Here is a 6,787-nt window from a genome sequence, read left to right on the forward strand (position 1 = left end):
CACAACACTCATATATTGGGGCCGATTTATGAAAGTGCGAATGGACATAATCCGCTGTAGCGATCATGTCTGCCGCACATTGATAAATGCAGACAGCATACGCTGTCTGCATTTATCATTGCACAAGCATTTCACTAAAAATACTTGGGCAATGCCCCCCCATGGACATTCGCGGCCAATCGGCTGCTAGCAGGGGGTGTCAATCAACCCAATCGTATGCAATCGGGCGGATTGCTGTCCGCCGCCTCAGAGCAGGCGGACGAGTTAAGGAATGTCAACTTTCATGATAAAGTGCCCGGTTTTTAAAAAGCCTATTAAAAACAGGGGCACTTTCATTCATGAAAGTTTACATTGCACCGGATTTTACAAATACTTACCTTCTTCTCCTGAAACGCCAGATCGCCGATCCCACGCCTGTAGCTCCTCTTTACTTTGCCAGCAATGACGAAACCAGCTCTCTACAATCACAGCTTCCCCCTCCCCCAAGAGTGTTTATCTGGTGAGGCCACGTCGTGATTGGAGGAAGCTGGTTTTGTCATTGCTGTGTTAGTACAGCAGGAAGAAGCAGGCAGGGTGATCCGGTGTTTCAGGAGAAGGTAAGTATTTGTAAAATCCGGTGCAATGTAAACTTTCATGAATGAAAGTGCCCCTGTTTTAATGTTTTTTTTAAAAACCGGGCACTTTATCATGAAAGTTGACATTCACTTTAACTCCTGTTTCCGACGAGCCTCAAGGCTTGCACAGAAACAGGTGTATAAGGCCCCATTCGGGCCGTGATAAATCGGCCCCATGGGATGCACACACAAAGAAACAACACTCTCATATAGGACATACACACAGACACAACACTCTCAGATATGACATTCAGACACAACACTCTAATAGTATACACAGACACAAGACTCTCATATAGGACATACACAGACTCAACACTCTTATTACAGGACACAAAGACACACAGCATTCTCATATAGGGCACACACAACACCCTCATACATACCTCTCATATAGGACACAGACACAACACTCTAATATAGGACACACACATACTGCAATTTAATAAAAATAAAAGGTGCAATCTTGCTGCGTTACAGCAGTTTACATTGGAATAATACACTTCCTGTTATGTCATTGTATAATATAAAGGAGGCAGTAATTAAATTTAAATAACACGTTAAACTTATAACATGTGACTTACAACAAAGGTAATTAAAGTCAAAAAGTATTCATTGAGCATATTTTTTAAATAGTAAAATAGACTTAATTTTTTTTAGCAATTCTAAATATACACTTAGGGACAGATTACAAGTGGCGTGGTAACGGTTACTCACAAGCGATAATGGGTTTATCGGTGCAGTTTGTGTGCATCGGATTTAGCACTTGCATTACAAGTTGAAAGTAAACACGACCACTTGAGCGCAATTTAATTTAATGAATGTTGGGATAACACGCCTTCAGAGCTCTGGTTAATTGTTTTGCAAAACAATAAAGTGTCACAAAACACATAAAAAAATACATTCAAAAGTATAGTTACCATCATAATAACACTATCTAATAAAAATGATTTTAAAAAAATGATTCGACAAAAAAGTTATATAAGGCCTCAAAGATTTGAGGTCTCAGGTATTAGAAAACGGTCAAGTGTTCTCGTTTGCGTTTGCACGATGATAAACCAGCCATTACTTAAAGGGACACTGAACCCACTTTTTTTTCATGATTAAGATAGAGCATGAAATTTTAAGCAACTTTCTAATTTACTCCTATTATCAAATTTTCTTTATTCTCTTGGTATCTTTATTTGAAATGCAAGAATGTAAGTTTAGATGCCGGCCCATTTTTGGTGAACAACCTGGGTTGTCCTTGCTGATTGGTAGATAAATTCATCCACCAATAAAAAAGTGCTCTCCAGAGTACTGAACCAAAAAAAAAAAGCTTAGCTGCCTTCTTTTTCAAATAAAGATAGCAAGAGAACGAAGAAAAATTGATAATAGGAGTAAATTAGAAAGTTGCTTAAAATGCCATGCTCTATCTGAATCACGAAAGAAAAAATTTGGGTTCAGTGTTCCTTTAAGTGGCTGGTTATTGCTACCGGAAGCTCACGGATTAGATATCTGGTTAATTTTCTAAAATGCCCCAAATGCCCTCAAAATAGAGTTAGTTTTATAAAAAAAAAAAAAGCAGCATTTTTTAAAATAAAAAACAACTGCAATAGGAAGTTTTGGGGCTTTAAAGATGGCAGGAGTGGGGTGTTATTAAAAACAATGGCACTGAAAAGTGCCTTTATATTGCGTTCTTTAGGAACTGTGTTTTCCCATTAAAAATATATGTATATGCTTATATACATACAGTCATGGCTAAAAATATTGGCACCCCTGCATTTCTGTCAGATAATGCACCACCTTGCCCAGAAAATTGTTGCAATTACAAATGTTTAATGTTTATGCATTTTCATGTTTATTTCTTTTGTTTGTATTGGTATGACACAAAAAAGTGGAGAGAAAAAAAGCCAAAACTGACGCATTCCATGCAAAACTCCAAAACTGGACTGGACAAAATTATTGGCACCCTCAATTTAATATTTTGTAGCACACGCCTTGAAAAAAATCAATCGCTTCCTGTAAATATCAATGAGTTTCTTACACCTCTCTATTGGAATTTTTGACCACTCTTCTTTTGGAAGTGGAGGGCCCTCTAGTGGGCCTGTAACAAAATTAAGGGATAACTGAGTTGAAGTCTAGAAGGTACTAGGTGTTACATTGTTGCAAGTGGCGGGGCGGGTGTTTCTGCTTACCTTTATAGGTCCTGACTGCAGTGGATCAAGCCCTCTTCTGTTCCTGGTTCCAGACTTCAAGCAAGATTTCTTCTGTGGAGATGGAGCATTACAAGAGAAAGTCTGTGCCGCCAAAGCGTTATAGAGAAGTGGTGAAGGAGGTTCCAGGCATGAGGGGAGCTGCAAGAGAAAACTGTGGATCAGGCTCAGAGGATGTGGTACCCCCTTCCCCGGCAGCTAGGCCCAGGGCAGCCCCCATGATTCAGAATAGGCCTAACACGAGGGGGAGGCTGGGAGACAGGGCCATTACTGTGGGCTCCGGATCACAGGGCTCCCCTTCAGGCCATCACCCACAACATACTGATTCCTCAAGTGCTCTAGGGGTTATTGTGCCTGAGATAGTTAGAGGGGCTGGCCAGGTGGGGGTTATGGGGCCCTCAGTAAGTACGGCGCATACGCCACCTAGAAGTTCCTATGTGCCAGCACTGGATTTATCCCCATCCCTTTACCCGCACCAGGAACCCACCAGTAACCTACATGTGTCCCCACAGGGGGATAGGCCGCAAACGGACCAAGCTGTTGCCGGGCAGGCGTCATGGTAGCAGCTTCAGGCCCTTCCACCAGTGGCCTTGTCCTCGGTCCTGTCGCTTGCTCAGGCCCTGTTGGGGAACATATCCCCGGATGGCTTGGGGGTGCGTGGGAGCGGGTCAGGCCGGGGGACAGGGCACCCACATGGTTTGGGCTCTTCATGTTCCTGGGCCTGCGTCGGGCCCTAGCCCCGCCCCTTCTGGCGTTGGGTCACGCGCATAGTCCCCAAGTGACGTTTCAGACGGGGAGGAGCGTGGGCGCAGCAGAGTGCGCAGAGGAGTCGAGAGGAGCAGGTCGCCACACGGAGCACACACTAGTGAGTTTGGGAGGCTCCGTGCAGATCGTTGGGCTCCTGGGGTGGCGGGAGTTGTTGAGAGAGAGCGCGATGTGGGGCTGGCTAGAAAGGCACAGGGGAAAATGGCTGGAGGCAGGAGATCTACTTTGCAGTGGCAGAGGGGGAGAGGTGCTATATCTGGTCTGGCTAATCAGGGCAGAACAAATACCGGGGTCCACAGGGGGATAACTGTGGCTAGACAGGGGGACATAACTGTTGATACAGAGTTTCTGGATGTGTCAGGCACTGCTTCTGGGGGAACAGTTTCAAGGGATGTTAGTATGCATGTGGCACAAGGCCTAAGGTGTGATGCTATCAGAGAAAGTGTGAGTGGGCCTCAGGGCCAGGTTCCCAGTGTGACTGAGGAAATGATAAGGAAGGCAGTTGCAGCTGCGCTAGGTGTGTGTTTGCCTAGGGATCAGGTTTGGAACCCCTCAGGGGTTCCAGCATCAGCACGGAGTACTCCCCAAAATGTCTTGTTTCCCCAGGGATTTCCAATGGAGAAAGCTGGACCGGCTATGGCGTCCACATCCTGTCAAGTCACGACACCTACGTCGGCATCAACACCAGCTGCCACGGCCCCAGCGGTGAGTTCCTACTACACACATCTGCACACGTAGAGTTAGGTTCATCCTCTAGTGGGTCAGGATCTGAAAGTGAGGGTGACCTAGGCCTAGTGGGAAAAGGGCAGAAGGAGATGTTTAAAATGATAAAGAAGTTGGTAGCTGCATAGGTGAAAGGGAAGGGCTCCTCAGTGGGGGTTAGCCAGGGGGTTCTCTTATCGCATGATGTCAGCACAGGTTTGGCGGGTTTAGGGGCAGTTCAAGTGTCTAGGAAAGTGGCGTCTCACGGGGACACGTACCCGTGCCTGGTGCACTTCTTATATGGTCATTTAAAATCTAAAGTCGTGAAAAAGATTCAAGATGGATGTTATGTCAATATCTTTGAACTCTCCCCTGAGGCGTGTAGGGCCAGGGAACGCGCGGCGGATGGCACTGGACCTAAGAAGGTCCAGTGGCCGGAGATCTATGAGGAGTGGCAGCGGTGCTTTAGGGTACTGGCGATGTGTTATGTAGATAAGTGGCCCTCCCAGGGTCATAACCTGTTTAAATATGAGGATACAATTGATGATATCCACTCCAGGTTTAAAGAAGGCGCATGGCGTGAATATGACATGGCCTTCCGCAGGAAGATGGTGGGTTACCCTCTCCTGCATTTCGGTACTAAGGATATTCACCTGTGGTCCAAACTGGGCTTGGAAGGGGGGCAATTAGCACCCCCACGCCTCGTCCAGGGGCCAACAGGGCGGCACCAAGGCAGAAACGTTGCGGCAGAGAATGTTGGAAATTCCAAGATAAACTTTGTGACAGGGGGGCAAGCTGCTCCTTTCGTCACATCTGTAAATTCTGCAGTGGGCAACATTCCCGGGGCGGACTGCAGCAGGCAAACGGATCCTGGTGCAGACAAGCCAGCTTCCAAAGGGGGCCCTGGGTACAAAGGCCCCAACCCCACTTAAATTATCTGCCATGGAGCCATGGCTGGTTCACTACCCCGACCAGGGGGCGGCCCATCTGCTCAGGTCGGGGTTAAGGGAAGGGTTTAGGATTCTGGTGGAGGGTCCAGTGGTTGGATCTGTGGTCCACCGGAACCTTAAATCGGCGTACGAATTTCCGGAAGTAGTACGGGACAAATTGAATAAGGAGTTGTCCCTGGGCAGGGTGGCTGGCCCATTTTGGGAGAAGCCTCTGCCTGAGTTGGTGGTATTCCCACTTGGGGTTGTCCCTAAGAAGGATAGAGGCAAGTTTCGCCTTATCCATCACCTGTCCTTACCAAAAAGGGGGTCGGTGAATGACGCCATTGACCCAGACATGAGCTCGGTTCACTACCAGTCCTTTGATGATGCATTGGCGATCATCAGGGGTAAAGGGGCGGGGGCGTTAATGGTGAACCTGGACATTGAGTCCGCTTTTTGCTTGCTGCCCCTACACCCATCTGCCTTCAGACTTATGGGCATGAAGGCAGATGGGGCATTCTACGTGGAAAATTGTCGGCCCATGGGGTGCTCACTATCCTGTGCGCTGTTCGAATGTTTTAGTTCCTTTCTACATTGGGTAGTCCAGAAGGTGTCCGGGGGTGGGGCCATGGCCCATTACCTGGACGACTTCCTGCTTGTAGGTGAGGCGGAATCGGACGAGAGCTTGTGCATGATGGTTATCATGCAGGACATGATGGATAGATTCGGGGTGCCATTGGCGGATGACAAAATGCAAGGACCCTGTACCTGTGTTACTTTCCTAGGTATCGAAATAGATACTCAGGCTGCAGTTTTTAGGTTGCCTCAGGACAAAGTCGGCCGCCTGTTGAAGGTGGTTTTGTCTGTGACCAGGGCTGACTCTATTTCCATTAGGGAATTGCAGTCCTTGCTGGGGTTGCTGAATTTCGCGGTTAGGGCAATACCTATGGGAAGGATATTCAACAGGAGGTTGGAGAGCCAGCTGCAAGGCCCGAGAGGAAAGGGCTCTAGGATCAAGGTGTCCTCTGAAATGAGGGAGGACCTCAGGGTATGGGAGGAATTTCTAAAGAAATTCAACTGTGTCTGTATTTAGCAGGAAGGCCCTATTTCCAATCAAACGCTTCATCTCTTTACAGATGCAGCTGGGGGTTTCGGGTATGGGGCATATTTAAATGGTGAGTGGAGCACGGCTCCATGGCCAGAGGATTGGGTTTCAGCCAGCTTAACCAGAAATCTAACATTGTTAGAACTTTTCACAATCATTGTAGCGATTGAAATCTGGGGTCAGAAGTTAGCCAATCGGGCCGTGGTTTTTTGGTCGGACAACATGAGTGTTGCCTTCCCATAAACCGGCTGTCGGCTTCATCACCAAGGGTGGTTACATACTTGAGGCACCTGGTGTTGCGTTGCTTGCAGCTGAACGTGCGTTTTACGGCGCGGCATGTGCCTGGGGTTAGTAATGTTGTGGCAGATGCTCTCTCCAGATTTCAATGGGATCAGTTTAGAAGGGTGGCGCCCTTGGCCGAAAAAATCGGTCTAACTTGCCCTCCTTTTCTTTGGCAGATGGCGGGGGTTGGGAAAG

Source organism: Bombina bombina, chromosome 7 (assembly GCF_027579735.1).
Source record: "Bombina bombina isolate aBomBom1 chromosome 7, aBomBom1.pri, whole genome shotgun sequence".
NCBI classification, from domain to species: domain Eukaryota; kingdom Metazoa; phylum Chordata; class Amphibia; order Anura; family Bombinatoridae; genus Bombina; species Bombina bombina.